The sequence below is a fragment of the Clarias gariepinus genome, chromosome 21 (assembly GCF_024256425.1).
Source record: "Clarias gariepinus isolate MV-2021 ecotype Netherlands chromosome 21, CGAR_prim_01v2, whole genome shotgun sequence".
NCBI lineage: Eukaryota > Metazoa > Chordata > Actinopteri > Siluriformes > Clariidae > Clarias > Clarias gariepinus.
The window spans coordinates 22,473,275-22,500,111 of NC_071120.1; the positions used below are offsets into that span (position 1 = coordinate 22,473,275).

A 26,837-nucleotide genomic window follows, 5' to 3' on the forward strand; every position below is an offset into this window, starting at 1 on the left:
ACAGTGAATCTCACATGAAACCATATATTTTTATTTATAAAATGTAATAAAATAAAATAATAAAAAGTATTTCCAAGAACAGAGGACATAGTTCTTTTATTAGCAGTGGTCCACTGGAAAATTATTTGATATGAATTGGAGAACGCTGTATTTTTGTTTTTTAACATTTTCTTTTTTGGGACAAAAAAAACCATGGCTTTTTGGAAAATCGTAAAAACCGAATTTCCATAATCTAGCTGGACATGCACCAAAGAGTTCTCAGAAGCATTTTAAACACTTTATGATCATTTTATGAACACTAATTAGATTTATTTTGCATGGTTTTAACCACCTAGTAAAATGCCTAATGCTATGTTATTTTGCCAATCCATCAAAATTCACTAGCATTTAATCCAAGTACATTAATATAACATATTTATAGCATGAAATTGACATTCAGGGTTCAGTTACACCTAAAACTTGCCATATTAGAATAACCAATAGGTTTAAAATAATATGTATTCTTTAGTTTTTAAAATCCAAGTCGGTCCAACTTGTATACATTTCTAATGAGATCATACAGTATACTTTTTATAGATTCACATAATTAGAAACCATGTGCCATGCATCCATCAATTACAAAAGAGTGCTGTGGATAAATAGCTGACTGAGACAGCATATAAGGTTTACGGTCTGTTCTATTCACAGCTAGTGAAGTCAGCTGCAGGTAATATGGTCTAAGATGCAGAGCTCTGAGCACAGATCCGTCTTGACATGTGATTAGCAGGAATGAGAGGGATCACACAGCTGCTACACACATCCCTGATTAGTCAGACAAGGATGACTGCCCCTGTGATAGAGAGCTAAAGCATTCGGATGATGGGTATTTCTTGGACTCTCAAGGGTGTCAGGAACAACCCCCACCACCTGTGCCTGTTTTATACTTCACCTCATTGATTAAATCAACAAAATAGGCAGAAAATTGCTTTGTGTCAGGACTAGGATTTTGGATAGATGGCATCTCAACATTAGCAAACCCCCTCCCCACAAACACACAAAACTACTTGAAAAGAAGAAGACGACGACATGTGATATTATACGTTGCTATATATTTGCCAGGAAAGCTGCGGACCAATTCCACAAAAGGTAGCAAGAAGCCTCTTGGAAAAATAAACCAAAAGCCATTCATCTCCGCCAAAGAGGAATTAAGAGGTCTATGGAAACTATACTAGTGGTTATGAATGAAAAAAAGAAATAGTAGTAGCAGTACTACAGCTTTTTTTTCCCTCTCCTTTTCTAAGAAAGAGACAAAGAAATCTTTCCTGAGGACTAAACCATGGCCAGAATGTGCTTTTAAATGGAACCAATGCAAATATTCCTTTCTAAGATCCTGCTGCTAAGCAAGTTGGCCGCCGTGATTTATATCCATCAGAGCTGAACTTCGAAGCAACAGCACAATATATCTGTATTCATACAATGCATCGGCATTCATTCAGTGTTGTGTTGCCCCTTTATTTTTATGACAGCGGCTAGAAAAGGAAAGACTACCCCGCACAGAGACAGAATGAAATCTTTAATACATCGTTACGCTTAGGAATAAAAGTTAATTAGATCTAAGCTCTACTGGCCACAGTCAGATGTAATAAAAAAGCTTATTTGCTTAACTTGCAGTTTGTTGGGTTCATGAAAGGAAACTGTTTTTGTGAGAAAAAAAAAACAGGTGATAAACTGAGCTCAGGGAACACCGTTATATATGAATAATTAACAGATTTGGATATCAGTTTACTTTCGTCAGGTAGTTACTAGCGGACATTATTTTGCAACCATAAGGAATGAAGCGGAAAAGTTTATATGGGTTTTGCTTCGTGCAAGATTAAAGAGTTATTGTGTGGATAAAATAAAATTGCTCTCGGTGGCATCAGTGTCTCAATAGCTATTATAAAATAGATTGGAATTACTCAAACAGTTCGTGAAATGGACAGATGGAAAAGGGTTCATGCATAAATTATCGGATGGGAAATGAAAGTCTGGTGTAATTTGGGGTTAGACAGAGCACCTCGTCTGGGCTGTTTTTTTTTTTGTCCTGGGCTTTTTAATGCACAACAGCCTTGAACCTCGTTTCATACCCGTGGTAACTCTTACGCATCGCATTTTATGATCTGTAAAAATGATTACAATTTTAAAACCCTTATTATATATTGAACAAAGCATAGATTACAAAGATACAGCTGTGGCCAAATGTTGTGAAAATGACACCAATATTAATTTTCAAAAGTCTGCTGCTTCAGTGTTTTTAAATCTTTTTGTCAGATGTTACTATGATACACTGAAATATAATTCCAAGCATTTCACAAGTATCAAAGGCTTTTTTTAAAATTACATTTATACAAAGAATCAATATTTGCAGTGTTGACCCTTATTTTTCTCTGCAATTCACCCTGACTGGGCCACATCCTGACTGATGGCATCCAATGCTTGCATAATCAATGCTTGGAGTTTGTTTACCTGCCTCTTGAGGATTGACCACAAGTTCTCAATGGGATTGAGGTCTGGGGAGTTTCCTGGCCATAGACCCGAAATGTCAATGTTTTGTTGCTTAAGCCACTTGGTTCTCACTTTTGCCTTATAGCAAGGTGTTCCATCATGCTGGAAAAGGCATTGTTTGTCACCAAACTGGTCTTGGATAGTTGGGAGAAGTTGCTCTCAAAAGATGTACCATTCCTTACTTATGGCTGTGTTCTAAGGCAAAATTGCAAGTGATCCCACGTCCTTGGCTAAGAAGCAACCCCACACATGAAGGGTCTCAGGATGCTTTATTGTTGGCATGACACAGGACGGATTTTATACAGGAAGTTGTGGAGTGATAACACTCAGAGGTATAACCTGAAGTTTTCCACCATGGTAAAGTCTTCTGGTGTGGTTTTGTGCTTATTAAGCTTAAGTAAAGAAAGAATAAAATGGAGAGACTGGTGAGTGAGGGACTGTTTATAGCTGTTAATATGAGTATTAACAGGTTCAGGACATTACATTTACCTTTGAATGGATAGCGTCTCATTCTTTTATTAATAAAAACCTGTAGTCCAACTGTTGTTGAATAAGATAACTAAAATAGTTCAGTATTCACTGTTATTGAAAAATGATGCCACCTCGTCGTTAATTATTTTCTTCTAACCCCGTAGCCACCCCCTCCTTTTTTCCATACTGTACATTGATATACATATGTAAGAAACTGATCTTTATTTGGGTATAAATGAAATTTCACTGAAATGAAATTATTTTGTAAATGCGCTTTCCCTCAGTGATTGGTTTTCTTACAGAAAGTGACCTGATTTTGTGCAGTGCCATTTTCTAATTCGTTCTGGGAGGCTGATGATTGATGATAAGGCTTTCCACTCTCAAAGTAATTACATACCCCAGGTGAGAACTAGTGGCTACTGAAATACTGATATACTGTGCTACAACTCAATCGTGCTAGTACTTTGGCAAAATGTTAAAGCAGCATTACACATACACAAAACACTTAGCACTACTGGATCGCTCTCTCTATATATATATACGTATTTAATACTAAAATAATTTCTTATTCTGATTTTAAAGCTGTGTTCATGGACACTAAAAATGTCAGGTTTAATCCTGAGAACTTACATTGAGGCATTTTGATGACCTTTTATCTTACTATACATCTCAGCAGTTGACAGTTAGGGGCCTTGCTCAAGGGCCCGACTTGGTGGTTGTGGGATTTGAACCTAGGACCTGCCGAACTGTAGTCCAATGCCTTAACCAGTGAGCTACCCCTGACCTTATCTTATTTAATGTGACAGATTCCAAGCTCGCTCGGTTTTGTAGGTCAGCCATGATAGAAACTCTCTTCTCTTAATATGGGTCACAGGCAGTGTTGAATGAACTGGTAAAGTCTGAAGATTTTAGTCACCTTGAGAGATACAGATTAATATAGTTTCTCTGACAGTCACTGTAAAGGCAAAGAAAAAGTCAGGTCATACTGTAAAGATAAGTCTTTCCCAAACCTATAGACACTACCACTGGGAACATAAATTTAAGAATACTTTTTAGTATTTATCAGTTCCCAAAGCAGTCAAGGTTAAAGACTTGAAAGGTCTAGCCTGGGTGAAACACTGAAACTGGACCAATCATAATAAAAAGAGCTTTCGCGTATAAAACAAACCTGCTTATCCACCTCGCGAAAGCTAGGTTTTATTGATCTGCCAACCTGGAAGGTCACACTCGGAGACAGAGTGCTGCTGAGAAGAGCACTATGATTGCGCCTCCTAATCATCAAACAAAGAGATGGATTTCCAGGCTAGCTCATAACGCTGTCCGCCTGTGTGTGTGCGCGTGTGCGAGTCTGGATCGATGGCCCAGCGAATAGCACTTGCTCATATTATCGGTTCTTAAATGGATTTTCACGTTGTCACTCACCTGAGAAATGAGCACAGACTTCCTTGTGCAAGGTTCTTTGCTCTCCATTTTCCTTTATTTTTTACTTTGTTTCTTTTTTGACCGTAGTCCTTTTTCTAGCCGTATTACTTTAACAATTGCTACACTGTGTAAATGTGGAGCAGTGAAAAATGAAATGTTATGTCTGTAAGAAATAAGTGCAGCGAAAGAAATAAAGGCGCTGAAATATTGGTGGGTTGCTGAGCTTTAGCTTATGGCTTGCAACAATCCACTGGATCCAAATAGCGCTCTTTTAGAAAGAGTGCCAATCCTTTCTTGGCACTTTATTTTATTTGGCTCAATGTGCTGTAGAAAAGACACTCATTTAAAACTTGGCCGGAGTCCAGTGGCCAGATCGAAGCAAATGAATATCTCGGGTGATGATAATCATGCATAAACGCACGTGCGCGCACACACACACACACACACACACACACACACACACACACACACACACACACACACACACACACACACACAGATAGAGAAACTCTCAGGACTTTTAAATGACATTTAATATATAAATTAAAAATAAAATCTGGAACAAATGTTAAAAATTCCACTAAGAATTTAACTAAGTGGAATTTAGAATTCTACAACATCAAACCTTTGTTTTAACAACAGGTAATACAATTTACGAAAATGACAAGCCAATAACATAAAAATTTCATTCATGACATTAATTCCCTGGAGGATACAGTATATTTCCCATCTGCACAGTAACTGGAAAAATGAGTGAAGGCTGTTTTTCAGCATGGAAAGGCTGATTTTCATGCCAGCCAAGCCCCATTTATAGAGCTTTAACGATGCTAGAGGCTCAGATGGCACCGATAAGCGGGGCTGGTGTGTGTGCACATGTGATAAGAAGGTGGGTGTATGGAGAAAGAGCTACGTCCACACTGCTCCAAGAGATGCTTTACAATAGCAATGTTAAAGCTAAACTAAATCGAGACTGGGGGGGTTGAGTGACTTTGTGAAGGAAATGGAAAGTTGGACTTAGACAGTTAAAACTAAATAATAGGTTTGCTAAAGGCAAAGTAGTTGAGTTGAATCCAGATGCCTTGACGTCTGGATCTGATGGTGTTTTAACATCAGCACTTAAGCAATTTGACTGACGCCAAGACTCTGCTTTATCTTTCAGTCTGCTCATCCGACAAACATTCTGACAATCTGAATACTAAAGGCATGTTGCAGGCTATGCTAGGTTTGTCATCTTTCATCAAAACGAACTGAACACATTCAAGCCGAGCAGCGTAGCATCTTTAGACTTAATGATGGAACTGATACGATTGACACTAACCATGACCCTGGAACTGAGGCTAACCTTTCTTGACCTGAGACCCATGTGCACCTTAAATTCTTCCCATATGGTATATTTAGGGAACATTTGTTACTTGGAGTCTGGTTTTACCCTGGTGACCTGATGTTTATTAGCCTGACCTCTGGAGCAGCCAGAACAGGACTCCTCAGATGTTCTGTTTACAACGCAGTCTATCCCAGATTTTTCTGAAAACTCATAACGGAACAGCGTTTATAAACCTCTTGCTCTCACTTACAAGCCAGAGCATTGTCCATAAAAATGTTCTCTTTAATTAGCTTGACGAGGACTATTGGAGTTAGGGTTTGCACTGGGTGTCCTGGAGAGCAATAAAAACCACAAGGAAAGGAAACCTTCCAGATGGGACGACTGCGAGAGGATCAGGTTACTCTGCCAGGTGAGGTCAAGTTTCTGCTGAATATTGCATGGGGCTCTTTTCTAGCTGGAGTATATACTGTATGTATCAGTGAATACACATTTAAACACCAAGGATCATATCCAGAGTTGAGTTAAGCATGTCTTCCTTGTCAAATGCCCTTTTTTAAAGACTGGCACAAATGCACTGTTTTCTACTGAGATGCTACTATTTCTGTTGAAGATTTATTTCATATTGCATTCTTCGCATCTCTTTATTCAACAGCAAAGAAAAAAAAAAGCCTGCAGAAATCTCTGTGCTTACAGATGTGAACGCTGATCACAATCCTAATTGTGTTCTTACAATATAATAATAAGGAGACACAGGGTAATGTGAATCTATCTAATTGACTGCTGGATGTAGGAGAAATTTCATAACAGCATTACACATAAAGTAAAATGTATTCCTTCAGCTATTCACTCTTGATGTCCAATACGATGACCTAAGAATTATGCATTGCTTCCTGTTTGAGTGAAGAGAAGTGAAGAATTTGCTTTTCAGCATTTACGGATAATGAAGCGTTCGCTGTCGGTCTGAGAACAGCGGAGAAACGCTTCACTGGCCTGAAACCACAGCCGCGTCTGTTCATTTTCAAGCTGGAGGACTTTCTCTGTCCTTGGTCCTGGTTCTACTCCTTTGAGCTGCATGGCTGTAAAAGCCAATGACTCCAGCATGCACACAATTCTGACTACAGAATAGCATGTACGTTTATCAGAAACGTACATTGTGCCAAAATGTCAAGTAGACTAATCAAAAAAGAAAAAAAAAAAAAAACACTTCCTAGAAGGTTTTAATCTTCAAATAGAAAAACGTGATGAGAAACACATGTTGGTTATGCCAATCTACTGCAGTATGAAGGCTGTGAGATTGTTCAAGTACATTGTAAAAAAATTATATATTTTTGCAAGCTGATGCATCTGTGAAAACCAGAAGTCCAGAATTAACTTTACTGCCTCAATCCTGACAGGAAAACACCCGTTTTCTGGCAGAAGGAATGTTGGCTGCAGGGTGAGAACATCTGTTTTGTCTTCTGTAGAGAAGGCACGGAGTTTGACGCACATCATGGCAAAAACCTCTGTCCGCTTAGGTCAATGAACTCTCGAGGACAGGTCAACAGTAACTGTATGCTTTGATTAATCTTTTCCATAACATTTCCAGACTAAACTGTCTGCTGCCTCGTCTTGATCACGGAATGGTGCACACTCCTGTCAGTCGGATCACTGGCGCTGAGTCAGACATGTGTGCTCATCTTTTGGACCTCGACAGAACAGACACTGGCGGTATAAAGAGCTCTGAGTCGGCAGCTTTTCACGAGACCTCTCGCATTAGCATCAGACAGACATTAAAACCATCTGGAGTTTTACTCATCAGAGCGTTTGAGGAAATCTTTTTGTTCGGGGATTCTCATGAATCATTTAGAGCGCCTTTGTGACTAATTTCAGTGGGGAAAAGGTGATTATTTATAGATTTTATTGTGTTTCTGACATGCACCGATGATCAATATCTAAACAGTGACTTGTTCAACAAGGCATTAATACTCGCGTGTGAAGTTAATGCTCAACAGTTCTTGATTAACAGGAAGTTCTTTAAATATTTTGACTTTTTTGTTGATTATTTTAGGTTTTAGATTAGTGTAGATTTTAGTTGTAGGAACTTTTCCACAATGTTAATATGAAACTTAGTTTGAGCAACACTCTAAGCACTGAATTTAGAACGCGTATTCTTTAAAATACTACACACTGTGCTACTTAAAACCTGTTAAATACTTAGAAACTTCCAATAAAATCGAGGTACCATCGTAGATGTCATTGGGTTTTGATAGTTTAAAGTTCTATCTAGCGTCGAACAAACCCCTGGTGCATCACTTTGAGAGACCTTCATGCAGGTTCTAGTACTTAGAATCCTACATTGCAAACATGCAGGGGTCTAAATGGAACCTTAACATTTGGTACCTGGAAATTTTTTTGGAAAAAAAAAAGGAAACATCCAGCACCGAATTGAGGCCCCTTGTGCTTCCTTCTGGAATAACCCCTAATAGTATTATGTAGAACCCTACAGTCAAAGCTTCATTAATTAGGGGGCTTCACAAAACCTTACAATTTGGTGTTTTGTTTGCTTGATCATTATACAGTTCTATCTAGCAATCTACAATTCTATTCTAGGTAGAACCCTGAATCAAAGGACTATGGTTGCTAAAACAGATCCTCAACATTTGTTAAATAAAACACACACACACACACACCACACACACACAAATGATGAAGTTCTGTCAAGCACCCAACAGGGTCCTCTGGTGGATCCCTCTGGAAAATCCTACATCAGATTGATGCTACAGCCTTATAATTTGGTATATAAAATTTCCATTATAAAAACGTCAAATTATAGGGTTTTATTTAGCATACAAAGATTCCATTTAAAACTGTACAGCTGAGTGGTTTTTCTTTTAAAATTAGTTACAGATAGAACCCTGTAATACAGTAAATGTTAAAAACATAAGACCATTCCTCCTGTGCAAAGAACCTTTGAGGCACCCTTGAGCTCTATCACTATACCTTAAACTATTTTTTTTTTTTTTTTTTTGGTTCAATCATTATTGAAACCCTTGTGGTTAGAACCTTTTCTCTGGCCAGTATGTACGTATCAGAGTGCATGGTGCTCTTATGCTACTGTAGCAGCTGTTAGAACAAAGCCTGCTTTCCCATTCATCTGTACCCAGTGTCAATGAATACCCTGTACATCTCACCAATAAAATATTTACAATCTATTCCTGGGAAATGACACTGTCTGACTCGCTGGCAGTCATGATTTAAACCTTAATCGTTAGATCGGAGAAGTTGAGTGGCAATAATGATGGATGAAAAAAAAAAAGCAACACTGATGGACTTGTGCTAGGTGGACTGCTGGACTGCATAACAACTAAAATCATAGTCTGGGTTAAAGATTCCCATTAAGATGTTTCCAAAAATCCAAAACATATCGACATGGTCAAGTTTGGTATGACATCATTATTTCAATACACGCTTTCTTATTACAAATTTCTCTAGGCAGAAAAATGAGTACTCTGCATCCAAGAAAGTCAATGCATTTGAGCTGAGTGGCATATAATGAATGCATTTTTTACCCTCTGTCCAATTTTCATCTATGATCCATATACAGAAATGATATTAATTCGATTCTGAATACAAAAGTAGACCATGCATGGATGTCTGTAGAACTGCAGCTGAAGGAATGAATAGCAAGTTATCTGATGACAATCTGTCTCTTTAAACCGAACCCGGAGATCCTGGGGGTCTCTGTCAGAACCCCCGCCCCCTTTCTCTCTCTCTCTCGCTCTCTCTCTCTCTCTCTTCCTCTTTCTCTCTTTCTTTTATAGAGTCACACAGAGGAACGAACCCTCTCTTAGACAAATCTCTCCCATAATGATGCCCTAAGCAGGCAGGACATTCGAACGGTCTCATTGCCGTGAAAGGATGTGAGAAGAGAAGTGGAATCTAACGCCCGCTGTTTACCAAGAGCTGAAAGGAGACTAAATAACAGTGCTAACACTAACCAGCTGACACTTTCCTGGCATGGATGAGCAACAGAGAGAAATCCAGATGCAGATACCCTGTCAGGTAATTTGCACTGCCTGACCCAAAGTGGACACAGTGCATGCATCATCACTTAAAAATGAAAAAAAATAAAAAATCCCATGTAAACCTTAGAAAGCAGTCTATCCAGTAAATCATCACGTAATGCAGTGGAAAATATGAAGCAGATAAAAAGTATACATCAAGTTGATTATTTTTTTCTCCAATGGATTGAAGTGATAACGATATTATTTCAAAAACATCGAGCAACAGCACACAGCACTTTAATTCAGCACTACTTAACACACTTACTCTTACAGGTCAACAGAAATGTCAGTAGATCTGCACTTACCTTATTGTCTGTAATGATGCTCACTTCTTTATCTACAACGTGGCACTCTGAGGACTATTTGAAAAACTTCAAATCGTTGCCGAAGCTTCTTTTTGTGACTTTTTCTTCCTCTTGTTTTTTTTTTTTTGTCCCTAGAGAGATGCAAGTTGTGTCATTTCTCTCCCTCTTTTTTTCCCTCTCAGCAGTAGTGATCCACAGAGGCAGGGAGCCTGCTGGCGCTGCAGCCGGAGAGAGGGAGCCAGTGAAAGAGAGAGAGAGAGGGAGAGAGAGAGAGGGAGAAAGAGAGAGGGAGGGAGAAGTCCTTTTCTCTTAAACAGTAGACACTTTGCGGTCAGACCCCACTCCCATCTACCATTCTTATATACCCCCCTCCTCTTTCTCCTCTCCCTCCTTCTCACTCTCTCTCTCTCTCTCTCTCTCTCTCTCTCAATGTAGAAGCTGGAGAACTGAAACGGGATGCCTCTAGGCTGAGCTGTATAAGAGAGTCCGAGAGAGTGTGTGAGAAAAAAAAATGAGTGTGGGGTGTGAGAGAGAAAGATTTTCGGGCGACGGGAGCTAGTGCGAGACCAAAAGTGCGTGAGAGAAAAAGTACAATGAGAGAGAGAGGCTATGTGAGAAAAAGAGAGAGAGAGAGAGAGAGAGTGTGTGTGTGTATGTGTGTGTGTGTGTGTGTGTGAGCATTAAGCTACAAAGTGGAGCAGCAAATGGTGGGAGGAAGCAACCCAGGGATGTATTAACATACATTTCAGGATTAGAATAAACGAGGGATGGAAAAAAAAAAGGGGCTTGTATATCTGTCTATGTCTTCGATGATGGTGATGACACCGCCAATGACAGGATTTGCATGCCGATCAGCATAATCCCAGTTCCACCAGCTCAACAAGGAGGGGGGAAAGTCATTTTAGTCGAGGTAGATGTTCCAGAAAGCTGAACTGTTTCTACCTCAGGAGGGCTGGATTGCATCTCTCTGGTGCGCTTCTGTAAACCCACGGCACTTAATCAGAGTTTTGAAACCCGTCCAGCATCACACACTCGCACACTCAGACACTGCAGGTAGAACGGAACCCCTAACCATGCTGGCTTTAATTACCATCCCACGCGGCGCCCCCGCGTTTCTAGTAAACAGGCTCCCCAGTTGAAATAAACTCACTAACAAAGACGCCCCGCAATCTCGGATCTAAGCCGCCAAGCAGAAATGCCCTTCAAAGATTTCCAACGAGCCTCATCAGCACTGGAGATGATGATGATGATGATGATGATGATGATTCACTCTTCGGGTGGAGGAAATCTGACCCTGCCTGGTTTGTGTGGGGTGGGGGCAGGTGGGGGGGGGGGGGGTTGTGGAGACTGGGAGGGCTTTCCTCCAGGGAAAAATTGGAAATGTGCTCTCTGAAGAAGGAACTCAAGCTTGATCAAAACCGACATGATGGATCATGCATTGCTGATGACTCGCACCATCCATGTGGGATTTTTAATCTAGGATTCGTTTTTTGATAAAATGAGAAACTGGAACACTCATGGAATTCACACCATTCTTCAACCAAGCTGCGCAAAAACCTTTAATTGAATGTTCGAATACAGTATCAATGCCAAACAAAGAAAATTAGAACAATATTGTGGAGTGTTTGTTACTTTTTCATCATCACCCCAGTTTCAACCCACACTCTCGTAATAAGCCATGTCTCCTGTCGATGGCCGAACTCACACCAAAAGGAGAACTCGACAGTATTCCCACCCACAGTAGACCACCTGCAAGAATGACTGGTTGTTATTCTGTGTGTGTTTGTGTGTGTGTGCCTGAGTATACGTCTTCAGGGGAGGTAGACAAGTTCCCTGCCCTCATAAGAACACACAGGAGCTCCTTCCATCTGTTCTACCTCTCACCTTTCTCTAACACGTTCGCTCTGCCCTCGTCCTCCATGAGGAACCATGTTCGGAGAAACACGTGTCCCAGTTCATCATGATTCAGGGATCCAGAGAAAGATGTATCCTGCAGCCCTGATTTCCCAAATGACAATGTTGCTCGCCACCTCCCCTTGTTTTCCACTTGTGTGATCCAGGTTTATTCACAGGAGCACCAACAGATAATGTGTTTTTTACAGCCAGACCAGGTGCAAGCTTTGTTTCAAAGCTGCTGAGACCATTTTTGTAGTGGCTTTTAAAGCAAAAGGCTTGATCCCAAAGCAACAGGCTATTACGCAACCGTATGTGCTTGATGCACTTTAGCGAAAACAATTACTACATCCGCTTTCTTCTACATTGAACTGGCTGTAACAAAGATCCATCTACAGGTATGTGTCTTAGAGTGAAAAAAAAAGGTTGTTGAGTTCAGGCAGTACTTTTTCCTCCCTGTAATTGGTAGCAGTCCACTGAATGAAAAGCACAAGGGCTCGACGGGTAGCAAGACACTTTCTGTCAGCGCTAGTGGGATCTAATTATAGGAGGAAGTGGCTCCTGCCTACGGCATAGTCGAGTGTCAGGAGCCGCAAGACTGCAATAAGAGAGCGGGGGACTGGAGGGACGTGGCCTCATCTCGCAGGCACCCCGGTGACCTGCGCAGACCTGTTTACCTCATTAAAAATAAATTCCCAGGTAATATTGGCATTTCTCCAACCTCCCTTCTTCCCTTTTCAGCCTTGCGGTCATCCATTATGCAGCAGGGAGCCCGAGTCGAGTGGGTTAACACAAGAAAGGTCATTTGGCCAGTTTTGCTACAAAAAACCTTCACTTCCTGCCACATTTATTACCCCGGTGTTGGATCATGTTCTCACATATTAACACTAATAGCATGTTTAAAGTGTAATGTCTGCAAATGAAGTAAAAATTGACTCTCAGCACCATGCTTTTGTAGACGTAACAAAGTAATCTTTTGGAGATTTGTCATTCATACTGTAAAACAAAAACAAGTATGAGAAAAACTAAAAAAAAAAAAAAAACAAGCAAGAGCCACATACAGAAGCAAAGAGCTTTTTCTGCATATATTCCCTTTTTTTATTAGACCTATATAAACTAAGCAATACATTTTTATTAGGTTTAGTTTCTACGTGGAAATCTGCTGTAAGCAGGAGAAAAATGAACATAAGTGAAATATATCTATAAATGTGGAAGATGCAGACCCAGGTTTAATGGCTAAGGCAGGGCAAAAGAGGGCTGAATGATGTCCTGGACCACACACAGGTTAGCAACCAACCAGCGTATGTGTGCATAAAAAGCCTGTAAATTTCTGCCGACTGTGACAGGAGATTAGAACTTTAGTGTGACCTCTGTGACCTTACGAGTCCAGCGTTCCTCAGGCTTAGGGAGCTTTATCTTGCTCCTTGGTGCTTCCATGTTTTCATTAAAGCTCAGTTTCTATTAAAGCACCATGAACTGGAGAAATTGGTGCATGGAGACCCATAAATATCACAGATTAATGGCTACGGCGTAGATTTGCACCACTGAGAACATGAAGCTTCACTGTACAAAACACACCACATTATTTTTTTTTTCAGCCCTTTGTATGATCTTTCATTCTTTTCCATTTGATCATAGGGGAGGACGGAATGAGATCCAGGTTTTCTAAGAACACCTCCAACAATGGATCATGGTGATTTAAGGAACTCATGAGTATAATCCTGTGGGTAAAGTAATGCACATCTTTATTTCTAATCATGCTCAGTATATTTTTAGTAAAGTTAAGATTTAACGTTTTCCCGTCACCGTGATATAGATGCAGTACTTTAAAACAAACATGGCTGAGCTGAACACACAAAGACAAATAAATGATTTCCTCTCGAACGGCTTGCAACAATGGCAGCTGAGTAAATGAGGCCAAAAATGGAAGTGCTGAAGGAGAACTTTATTGTGAGGAACGAGAAAGAATGTGAGCAGTTACTCTTAATAACTGCTTTTCACTGTTCCTCCAAGCAATCCTGAGACATCGCTGACCTTTGTTCCAAAGTATAGCCCTCTGTTTTTAGGAATCCTATCAATAGATTAGACAGGTTTAAGGGCAATAATTCATCTGTGTGACAGCTGCGTTCAACAACAGTGAGATCTGATTACGGTAAGATGACCGAACAAGACGCCTTCGATTGAAACCGAGAGGAATTTAAGACTTAGTTTTTTCACCTGCTCAAAAACCTGGCCTTAGGGACTGGAAAGCGTCACTTAATCTGATGAAAGCTGTGAAGTGTGGGCAGTGAGATGGAGGAATGCGAGGGAAGGCTGACCTCAGGGATCTGACAGACCTGACCTTGAGTTCAACAAATAAGTCAACTGTGGTGCTGCCACATAGCTTTGGGGAAAGTTTACACGGTGGCACTGCTGCATCATGGAAAAGTTGATGACTCAAAAGATACTGATCAAAATTTCTTGCCTTGATATTACATCACTTTTTTAATGATCAGGTTAAAAGGACCTTTCTCTACCATTTCTATCTCTTTTGATTCCACTCACTTATCTTGGATCATTATGCCTTAACTATGAAACAACCTGATATCCTGAAACTCCACCATTCTCCCGCAAGGCAAGTTGACTGGCACCCTTTGTAACTTCAAGTGAAGTCAAGGACAAGAGCCTTGTCTTTCTAAAAAGCATACAAGAATATGTGTATATTGTGGCATTTTCAATACAGTCGCACAGTCATTGTTTTCAAGTTATCCACCACATCCACGCTGAGACAAGCAGATTTGTTTGAAGAACCCCTCCGAGAATACTAAGCTGTCTCTGGCAGAGTCGAAAAACAACGTCGTATCTCTTTGCAGGAATGGTGGAAAGACAGGCAGACTGGTTTATTTATTAATGCTGTACAGGTAAAGCCTCCAAGCTGAGTGGCGAGGTGTATTTCTGGCGAGATTAAGATGTCCTAGAGGTTTACGTCTTTGAGTCTACAGGCCGCAAGCTTGTTTTCAGCCAGTGCCGACGGCACATTTGTAAAAAGCGACATAGAGAAGCCTTACAATGTAAGTGATCCTCTCGCCAATAAGGCAAAGTACACAGGGAATCACTTTGATTGTGAAAACCACCTGTGGACACTGAGCTGACAGGGTATCGCACCTGCCATTAAAAAAAAATACACAAGTCTTAAAGGATTTAAAGAACAAGCTGTAGTTGCTGAGTTCTCAGCAGGGTTGACAAATTCCTGGATGGTCTTATTGAGGAAGCGGTTTTTGTGCATCTGTTTTCCCCACCCTGTCTTTGGTGAGAGTCATGCCCTCTATGCCCTTTGTCTGCTCGCTGCGATGCATCGCTCCGTGAATGAATGGGACAGCCAGGCGCAAAACAAAGAGCAGATCGGGGCTCTTTGCTGGGACAGAGCAGCTTAGCCAAGGGTATTACCCTCTATTGCTGTCGAGAGCTTGGTAGGAGTTTCCTTTTTACGCTGACCTACAGTCGACTCCCTTCACCCAAACCTGTGTTCGCTGGTATACAATAGAACAGACTTTAGATCAGGGTTAATATTCCACTTCAGTATTTTTTAATTTATAAGAAACTATACAGCCATATCACCGTATCATGTTAAAAATTAAAATATAACAGTGCATCTAATCTTGGTATCAAACTTATACCATGTCGCTATTAAATGCTCGATTCTGATTGGTCAGACAGGTTTCATAACTTTATGAATGGCTAACACAGGAACTTTTATGGTGGAGCTTTTGCAGTACATAAATGTGTTACAAAAAAAATGCATCTACATACTTGCTGATACAGTGAGGTTTTCTGTTGATTCAGCATTTTGCGAAGGAGTCTCCACTGTCTGCAGTTTGTAACAGTCACAGGTAAAGTTTTCTGTCACTGGAAGGTTTTCAGGGCACATTCTTATTATATATTCACATTACCAGCCTGAAGTTGCTTAAATTCCGAAAGAAAATTTACCCTAATGTGACACAAATATGTGATACAGATTATTTTTTTTTATAGCTGTCTGTTTTTCAGATCGGGAGTCACTTTAGCATGTGGTCCTAAATGAGATTCATATCCAATATGGAGTCATGTGAACTGAATGAGGACAGTTGGATCGAAAGTCATGTTTTTTGCCTCTGTGCAAGTGGATTTCATAGCAGCGCTAGCAACAGCTGCTAAAACAGCTAAAAGAAGGCATCTGGTTTTCTTCCTACATCTGGACTTCAACAAATACAGACGACTAACTGCTTGCCGTCCTTTGGAGCGAACTTTCAATAATGGTTTTGGCCAAAATCGCATCCATTGTTCGAAATAAATGAGTGGTTGCAGAAATATGACAAATATGATAAAAACAGAAAGTCATAGTCCTAATGTAATTGATAACAGTAACTTTTTTTTAAAACAAGTAATTTTCTGTTATTACTTACATTACAACTGCTATACATTTGTTTTTTCACTAGCTATGTTTTTTTTTTCTTTTTCTTTTGTCAGCTTTTTATCAAAAAACTATGTTTACATTACAGGCCACATTATAAAATTCAGATTGGATCTGCATGTCAAAACTGTTCATGTTCATAATCACAAGTGACTTTTATCTACGTCTACGTCTGTCTGCATGCATGTACACAACAATCTTTGCTCATCTCACTCGGGTTAAAACATCATATTTTTGGCCATTTCATCTTGTTTTTGATAATATGTTCTAACATCTGGTACTTCCTGTGGGATCAATAACGTATCTATCTATCTATCTATCTATCTATCTATCTATCTATCTATCTATCTATCTTAGTTACTGTAGGTATATTGTTAGCTAGTTGTGTTTAAAATTGAGTATTTGACTATTTAATGATTAAGGTTAAACATCACTGATCATTTTAGTAATGTATGTACAGGTTTTACCCATCGACTTTAATTTTCAATAAAAACAAATTATTTTAAAGCTTTTTTGTGATACCCTATTACTCATAATTTGATGACTTGACATAAATCATGTATTACATAAAATTGCTTCAGTATAGTACTATTTTGGGTTAGTAGCTTAGGGTGTAGCATTAAATAACTGACTTTTCATGAACCAAAGCACATTTCTTGCAATCATGTGCTGATACAATTAGTCCTTGTCCTAGGGCTTATTCTGCAGCATAGTAAGAAATATATATACATATATGTGTTTGTGCATGTATATATGTATGTATGTATGTATATATGTATACAGAGTCAAAGAAAAAAATGTATACACGCTTCAAAGAAAAATAGTATGATATATATTAATATCAATTATATTATTAGATATATTAATGTATAATGTATCACTATAAATTTTGCATTTTGCATATATATATATATATATATATATATATATATATATATATATACAGTTTTACACACTCCTCCTACCTGTGTTTCAGATTGCCGTCTTCCAAGAAGTCAGATAAAGCTAAATCTCCAGAGAGACGTGTGTGTGTGAGAGATGGAAGCTGATGGGTGTATCTGCTGCTTTTATTCAAACAACATTATGACTTGGAGAAGTTGTGTGCTTTTTAAAGCAAATATAGATATATAGTATGTGGCTTGAGATTGATATTTTTTAGTGCTATTTGTACGGATAGAGGGATCTTTCATGGTCACTGTGGATAAGCGTATCAACCAAACACTATAAATGTAAATGCAAATATGCATTTAAAAAGAACAAAACATATGTATGAACCCATTTTTCCTTGGCTGGAACTTGCTGCAATTTCTTTCAATGTCATTTTTCAATGTAGCAGCATGTCATAAAAGGGGTCTTCATCTTTCCGTCACGTTTTCTCATCACTCCTCTGAAAATTACTTGCTTGGGAAAGCTACTTCAATATGCTGTCCAACCAATTCTCTCTCTCTCTCTCTCTCTCTCTCTCTCTCTCCATCCATCTCGTTTTCCTACCATCTTGCCCTCCCATCCCCTCTCGTTCTGCTGCTTATCACCACTTCCTTTCATCTGCACATCACCATCCCTCGTGTCAGTAATCCTGCAGGGTGTTAAATAGAGGACACGTCACGCCTCAACACCACCGACCAGGACTGGCAGCTCTGCTACACACACACACACACATATACACACACATATACACACAGAGAATGTGCATATTCACACATAAATGCACACATATTCGAGCATGCTTGCACACACAGCACACATGCAAATATAGCTTATCTCTGAAGACCTGCAACTTGGCAGTGTTTGGCTAGGTAGCAGTTGGTGTTCTGTGAATAAATCTTGACACCTCTCCAAATTTTGAAATTAATTTGAGCGGGTTTATCACATTTAATCGTTTATGCAGTTCTATCTCTGCCATAAAATGATGAGCAACTTTAAACACTTATGTAACTATGAAAAGTAGAAAAGTATGTAATGAAGGTATTATTATTATTATTATTATTATTATTATTATTATTATTATTATTATTATTAAATGATTGACACACATGTATCATCTTCCACTCAGACAGGCTCACATTACAGTATATACTAAAGAGGCAGGTATACATTTCTGCAGTGTTAGCTGTTTAACGACATGAAATTTATCAGAGGTGTACTCATCCATGGAAATGGATGGAAACATGAAGATAAATGAGAACTTCAAAGCACAGACTATGCAGTATAAACAATCACCATCGTATTCCATTTTGGCCCTAATGATCTCCTTCCTTTCGGCAATAAATGGATGTTAATTTTAACATCTAGTTTTAGGTTACTTCTAAATTAGCTTTAGGTTACTTCATAAACAGGTGCAAATACTTTGGGTTGAGTTTAATATCCATAAATAATAATATCCATATTATCTGAAAAAATTGTGTAAAAGAAAATTATATAGTACTTTTTTTTGGGGGGGGGGGATGATAAAGTCTTTTTGAATAAAATCTTCACCTTCGCAATACTGTAGCGTGACAAGGTCAACTCATCAAAATGATAAAACGTGCTATTTTACTGCAATCAGGTGTGCAGTAAAGTCAAGGTCACGGAGTCTATGAAAGCTATGAAATTTGACTAAAGCGTATTTCCATTTGCAAATTCATTCTTTCGGATCAGATCCAAATGTCTGCATCAGAAAATAAATGAAGGTCCATGATGTGTGCCGAGTTTATTATATCTATGTTCCATGCCATTCGCACAATAAATCCGTTTGCTTCCAGACAGCTTGACTTGCTCAGACTCTACTATGTGATCTCACCAGATCAGATTTACACCCAGAGCCAGAAACTCAATAAATTTAACCTACAAGCAGGCAAGGTCAATGTCTGTGTATTTCAGAAAAGATCTCATTCTGTACACCAACACTCCTTAAATAAGTGACCCTATGCTTTCTTTATAATAAATGTACTGTACTATCTAAACCAAAAGTATGTGGACACATGACCATCATACCTATAAGTGGTTCTTCCCCAAAACTTTCCAACAATATTAGAAATGTTCGATTTTGTGGGATTTCTTTTGTATGCAGTAGCATTTTATTTCTCTTTACTGAAACAAATTTGCTCCAGCTTTACAGAGCCCCTGAACACAGTGTGGGTGGGGATAAAGGAACTCCAATGTCCTGCATAAACCTATGACCTGAACGGATTAAGATGTTGCCGATGTTCACACTCCAAAATCTAGTGAAAGGTCTTCCCAGAAGAGTGGAGGTTTTTACAAGAGCAAATTATGGGACTAATCAGCAACCGAATGTTTAAAAATCCTTTATCATATAGTGTACGTACATTAAACGTTTATCCATGATAAGACAATAATTTTAATTACCAATTAAATGTACCAATTAAATTAGCATTTGTCGCCTTGCACCTACAGGGTCGGGTTTGATTCCCACCCTGGGTCTGTGTGCATGAAGTTTGCAGGTTCTCCCTGTGCTTGATGGGTTTCCTCCGGGTACTCCAATTTCCTCCCACAGTTCAAAGACATGCAGATTAAGTGTAAATGAGCATGTAAGTGTGTATGTGTCCTGATGGATTGGCACCCTGTCCAGGGTGTACCCCACCTCATGCCCTAAATCCCCTGGGATAGGCGCCAGGCGCCCGCAAACCTGAAAACAGGATAAAGTGGTATAGATGATACAGTAAGTGAGTGAGAGTAAGTCTAAGTGTAAGACCCACCGTAGGCAGTTACTATGGATTCCTGCATGTTAATGTACATGCCCCACTAGCTTGATTTTAACTGGTTTAAAAAGATGAGATTTCTGGCTACTTGTTTCTTGGAGAAATGCGACAACCTTCACTCTCTCTGGTAGTTGTCAGATGGCAGTGACCGAGTTAGGGGGGGCGGGAAGGAACACTACAGTATATGGTCTATATGTAAGTTCAAAAGGGGGGACGAATACTTATGCAAGGCACTGCATCAATAACTGTTGTAGCAAAACTAATAACATAAATAAATAAATATTGTGTAAATATACTTTCAGTTCTAAGGAACATAGATTTTTAAGGCATAACAAAAAAGCACTTAGATGCTAATGTTAAAGCTTGTCATTCAATGAAATAAAAAAAAACAAGCTAACAATTTCACATTTGCAGAATGTTCATAAGTCAACATTTCCCCAAAGATGTCTTGTTTCCATTGTCACCATGCCTGTACATTGTCATTATAAAAGTCTTAGCTAGCTGAAATCACATCTATATTTCCTAGTTGCCTAGCAACAGCTTTACGGTGGCCATATCATTTATGTTAATGTGTTCAAACAGTGCTGTGTGTTCCCTCGCTTGCGGTTTTCTCCACTTCGGAAATGTGGAAATGTTCTAATAGATCCGAGTTCAAGCTGTGACACGATGTTGATGTTTCTCTGAATGGTGAAACCCATGGAAATTTGGTTTGAGGTTGATGGGAAGAGTAATTACAGTGTAGTTTTGATCGTATGAAGTCCTGCCCACATATCTGAGGAAAATGTTAATATTCCCTACAGCGTTGTCTTCTTTCCACTCACTTACTATAGCTTGACAATTTCGAATGTATTTCTTCAGGTACCTAATGACAGTATTTTGCACAAAAAATTGAGTGTTGTTTTATATTTTTGGGGCCCAGGAGAGTCTGATTTGCCGTCAGTTTATATTTTTGAATAAAAATTAAACAATACAATGTGATGTAATGTAAGGAAAATAACTGACCTACTAATGACTAAGGATTTATTTGTTAATTCATATTCCGCACGGCAATACATTTTTCTGCATTATTTTATTTCCACAGATTAATTTCTTAATAATATACCAAGATATTGAGGAATATTGACATTTCCAATATAAATCCCATTTTCACATTGACTCTGCCTCGTAATTATAACTAGCTCAATTATAGCCTCAGTTATTGTATAGTTTATGGTCTGCTTCTCTACATCCCATTTTGTTCCATAAAATTGCATTGTCATTATTTTGCACATATTGGTGTCATATACCATATTGCAGTGCAATGTTGTTTCTTAATATCACAGCCAACAGTGCAACATAACTATTTTCACAATAATGTGTACATTAATAAGTGTTCTTAAAAAAGACTTTGAAACAAAATTGCACCAAACCTGAGGCCTGAGCAGTATTCGACATCTGTCCACCGCAGTGAGAGCACATGGTTACCGCTGTTTCATTGGGGAGCACACTGTTAAAGCTCTTAAATGCACATGCAGTACATAACAATGAGCGCTATAAAAGCTACTAGACAACAGCAATTTCCCAAAAGATTACACTGAAAAGCAGACTAAAGGGTTTAAAAAAATGTCTAATGTCTGAGATCTGTTGTGTGAAACCAGATGTGGAGCACTTTGGATGTTGGGCAAACACCATAACACAGTACTGTCATTTGGAAACTAAAATCCATCTCTCTGTAATATTTTAGGTACAACACTAATGCGTTTGTGCAGGAAGCTGTTGTTGTCCAATCTTCAATTGGAATTCTAAACCATGTTAAAAGTTATGGGACCACAAAAGTTGTGGTCAGAATAGTTAGAATGGATGTTAATCAGCATAAAAGCTTTCGTTGTTTTTAGGTTGTATTTGGAACATTATATTCGAATTCGAAAAGTTATCATAACTTTCAAAAACAATGATGTCCCAACTGTACATGTCATCACAACAGTTCAATTTACAGGGAAACCTCGGCATATGAATTTAATTGATTCTGAAAGTGAGTTCTCGAGATGAAATTTCTTATTGCAATACGAATTTGCCCATAAGAACTAATGTAAATGCACCCAGAAATATTACCAATATTACCAATGTTTAACACAATAATCATATTTTTTTGGATATAAAAACAATTAAACATTTTTAAAAAGACATGTAAATGTATATAAAATATCGGATAAAATCCACAGATGCAAAAAGTTTTTATTTGGTCCTGGACGTACGCGCAAATTAGCTGCCGCTCGTTTTAGTTTGTTCGTTCATATGGTCGAAATGTTCTAGCTTTGTCAAAATGATTTGTGTGCAGATGCAAATTTGTTGCAAAATTGAAACTTTTAAGGAAAAATTCATAATATTCGTATCACGAGGTTCCACTGTACATTACGATGGAGCTAGAACTTTTAATCAGAACTTGTATAAAGTAGCAATACACAAAACAGATGCAAGGCGAGCTTAAATAGAAAACTGATACACACAAATCAGGAAACAAACTTAAAACAAGTGACGTGATCCAGAGAATGTGGTTTGTGGTGGCTATTGAAAAATGCAGACCAGTGCCTCCATGGTGCTTTACTAGCAAACATTCACTGTTATCTGAGCGCAGGCAACATTTCTGACCAATATTCCTTAGCCTCCAGGATTAGTGTCAAAGAACAGGCAGTCATTAAAGGTCATACGGTGGTGGCTGAGGCACCTTTAGGACCTTTCTTCTCAGCTTGGCTTTATCATACATCTCCCCAACACTGTTTCGTGATTACCATAGAAGCCGTAAAGAAATTCCGTCCCTGGAGATGGCTGCAATTGAAGAAAACCTTCAATTAGGGAATCGGTTGTGCTGGGCTTTATGATAGCAGCTTTCCTAATAACTAAGTCAGTGCTGATCTGTGGAGAGAGAGAGAGAGAGAGAGAGTAGTTCTGCAACTTCAAACAAACAGACAGCTGCAGGGCAAAAAAAAGGGTCACAGGAGAGGGCGGGAAAGACCCTGGGGTAAATGAAGACGACGTCACAGAAGATCTGATGAGGTGCTTTCATGAGAGCCTGTGAGTGATGCCTTAACCATTCATTATGGAAAGGCAGATGGACAAAATGGATGCACCATTAGGTGCATGGTGCAAGATGAGGTCAAGATGCACAATGTGCTGTGGCATTTTCAAAGAAAGCACCAAGATGGGCGTATATAATCACACAAGAAGAATAATCTGCCATATGATCAATGATTGGATGTGTGAGCGCCTGTATGAATGTACAAATTATATTAGAGAAACGGTGCTTGCTGCTACAAATTGCAATCGTTGTACCTTTTTAAAAAAAAAGTAACCTCTTAAAAGATTCCTGATTTAAAGGCTACTGTCTTGCAGGTGTGCTGCCTTACAAATGCATACTGTGTAGAAGCGGTACATTTTTGTAGCCCGTCATCAAAATGCTAACAATGTTTGTTGCAAACAGAGATGTGCTTGAACAGCACCAGGTGTCCACCGTTCCCATTGTGCCTTTCACTTGTCCTTTTTTGCCATCGCTGCAGCCATTTTATAGTCCTCCCTCCTTCCTTTCTTCATGTCCTCACTCAGAACATAGAACCGGCTCCAGGCACCTCAAGTGCCAATCACTGCTATTGTTTGTGCTTACGTTTTCTCCGGAGAAATTCCAACCTGCAATTACTGACTGAACATTTTCCAGCAGTAATGCTCCGCAAATCGCTACAAAAATTCCCAATGCACCAACAGCGATGGCTTACACTTCTAATCCTGCATTAGTAAGGATTTTTGCACTCCAGAATGATGAGTAAAACCTTTAGCAAAATGCTGTTACGTTTGCTTTCCCCCCATGCGCATACCTGCTCTTTTTTCCCCCTCTTACAAAACCAGGTGGTGGTCATAGAAGACCTGATATGTTCCCTTACAATAAACTAAACAGTTTGAGATTCCTGCCAGGTTTTGAATTGTTTGGTCTGCTCTTTATTTTTTATTTTTTTTATAGCCTACATATGTTTCTTGGAAAAAAATAAAAATAAATCAGTCCACCCTCATGGTCTTCATATGCAATGATTCCGCAGTGCAGTTTGCCATTGTTTTGTCCGTTGCACATCTAGAGTACATGCATCTACAGTATCATGTACAGTATGTCAGAGAGAAAATAAATAAAGCATGTGAATGTCCTTCTGTGCAAATGCATATATTTTCAGAAATGAGCAAAAACATCAGTTGAAAAAGACAAGTAGGCCTTGCATAATTACATATATTGCAATGCAGTCTTAGACTATCATTAGACAGTATTCATCATGTATATTTGTTCTTGCTTATTCTGGCCATTCAAAATACAGGTTACTGGAACTTACTAGCATGTTACTTTTTCTAAATCGTTTTAGACGGTCCAAAGATATACAGATTAGGCTAATTGGTGTTCCTAAATTGCCGGGAGTGTGTGAATGAGTGTGTGCCCTGAGATGAATTGGCACCCCGTCCACCTCGTGTCCTAAGTTTCCTGGCATACTGTAGGCGATCCTGTATACAGGATTAAGCAGTATGGACGATGAGTGAGTAAGTGAGATCTACAGTAGAATATGATGCAAAATGCGCCCTTCTTTCCCCTCAAAATAAAGGATGCAATAGTGGGTCCTTTTTAGACCAAACTATCCCAAGAGCAGGGGGAAAAGCCCGGAAAAGGCGATAGTGGATACACTGTATATATAACTATATTATAAAAATAAAAAATGTTATATAATAAAACAAGGGGATTTACATGAAATCCGCTGCCTGAGAGGCAGTTTTTTTTTTTTTTTATGTTGTTAAGTGGTTAACCAACAGCAGGTCAGCTGCCAGTATCAGACTTATGCCCAAGCTTTTTCTTAAACAATGATCATTGTGATTTTCCAGAAAATATATATATCATATGACATTGATGTGATGTTAACAGTTGGTGATGCAAACAGGAAATCCTTTACAGTGCAGACCAACTCATTTTGTCTACACTGTAAAGCCTACAAGCCTATAAAGTCCTTCAGTTGATGGCGCTGAAATGACGATGGCCGATAGCCCTTTCTGCCAGGTGTACTGCAGCAGTTTAAATAGAAATGATTGGTACGTTCGTACGTTTAGCATGTCCTAGAGGAAGCACATTATCTTTAATGCTCTGAATTTGGTTGCTGACACACAGAGGAGAACTAGCTGGGGATGTATGGGTGGATGGGTGGATGGATGGATGGATGGGTGGATGGATGGATGGATGGATGGATGGGGATTGGCAGATGACCAAAAGAGGAGGAAAAATGAAATATAGTGTAGTAAATTTAGAAATGTCTAAAAGATGAACTGTGAAAATGGCTGACTTCATAAAACAAAGATGATACCATTCGATCACAGAGAGCCAGTTAAGGTACTGCCTTAGATGAAATTTTCGAAATGCTACAGTATATAACTGCATCAAACTCCCTATGCACCTAAAAAAAAGCTAAATACTAACATCACTGCTATTGATGGTCTGCTGAACAGCTTTTTTCAACAAATGAAAAAAGGGCAAGATGTTGGTAGTGGTATAACTTGGCTATCATGCAGCTGAATGGCATGATGGGCAAAACCTCCGGTAATGCTAAATTCCATTTAGCTGAACAACACTAACCAGTGTCGCACATGCTGGGAATGGGGTTTGGAAAAAATAATAATTCCAGCATCGTTGTACGTTACCTATCTAACTGCTAACGATGCAATATTGGTTAAAATTGATTAACACACCTTTACTGAAGATATTAAAAAATATATATTGTAGCGTTTTTACGCCGGGAAGAATGCTGGAGAGACAAGCGAGCTTATTTGCTGCCCAATGCAATGGCTGGGAGTACTTTATTCAGCATACAGCCGGTATGGCATGAGCAGCACCTTCACTCAGGAGCCTACATCTAATTCAGCATCAGCCTGAACTAGAGCACATTTCACACGTTACACCCAACACACACACAACAGGGCCGAAGTCACTAACCCAAACACCTTTCCCCATCATGGTGAACACACCGACATTCCCGCAAAGCATGCTGGTCATCAGCCGCCGCCCCGCCCACGCCACACTGCCCCCACCCGAGCTGTGACCGTCCCTGGTCACCATGACGAACTTTGTTTTGGAGGCGTGGAGGCGGTCGGCGCTGGCGGTGGGAACGCCGGTGTCCTTTGGCAGGTGAGGGATGAACGTGAACGTAGTCCTGAAGCGGTCCGGCCTCCACAGAGTTCAATGTTTCCCCGGCGTGCGGCTGGCAAGGCGCAAGACGGTCCCGGTGGAGCAAAACTCGTGCCCGCCCCGCCAACCGCACCCGGTAGATGACATCGGAGAGCCGGGCTATTACCGTACAGGGGCCCACCCAGTGAGACACACGCCCGGCCGAGAGCCCCCTCCTTCTCCTTCCGGAGGAACACACCCACACCTGCTCGCCAGAAGCAAAATCTCGCCCCTGGCCGTGAGTGTCCACGCCCATTCGCTCCATGGGTGCCCCCACCCGAAAGTCTTGCAGCGGTGCCCGCGAGCGCTGGGTGGGGCCCTTCTGCCTGGCGATGAGCGGTTCACAGTTCTGTGAGACTGGCGGAGCGACTGCGGGTGACGCAGGAACATGGCTGCACGCTGGCTCGGACGGCTGCCCACCATTGGAGAGCCTGGAGGACTGCACGAGGACAATGTTCGGCGACGAGGGCTCTACGTCGTCACGGCGCTCCACTCGCTCGCAGCACCGAGGGTTT

General features: G+C 39.8%; 1 protein-coding gene and 1 long non-coding RNA gene across 3 annotated transcripts in view; one reads left to right on the forward strand and one right to left on the reverse strand.

Moving 5' to 3' along the window:
* The window catches only part of tncb (tenascin Cb), a 47,404-nt gene extending 36,954 nt beyond the window's left edge, over positions 1 to 10,450 (reverse strand). Inside the window, exon 1 of one of the 2 annotated variants that reach the window (XM_053480669.1) lies at positions 10,089 to 10,450. The gene's annotated coding sequence lies outside the window, so the exon portion shown is untranslated. The remainder of the gene's footprint in view (positions 1 to 10,088) is intronic. The other variant, XM_053480670.1, reaches the window with a different exon arrangement.
* LOC128509101 (uncharacterized) lies at positions 9,585 to 18,408 on the forward strand. Its single transcript, XR_008355992.1, has 3 exons — positions 9,585 to 9,781; positions 13,620 to 13,704; positions 17,387 to 18,408. It is a non-coding gene; the product is annotated as an uncharacterized LOC128509101 (long non-coding RNA).
* The last annotated feature ends 8,429 nt before the right edge of the window (positions 18,409 to 26,837 follow it).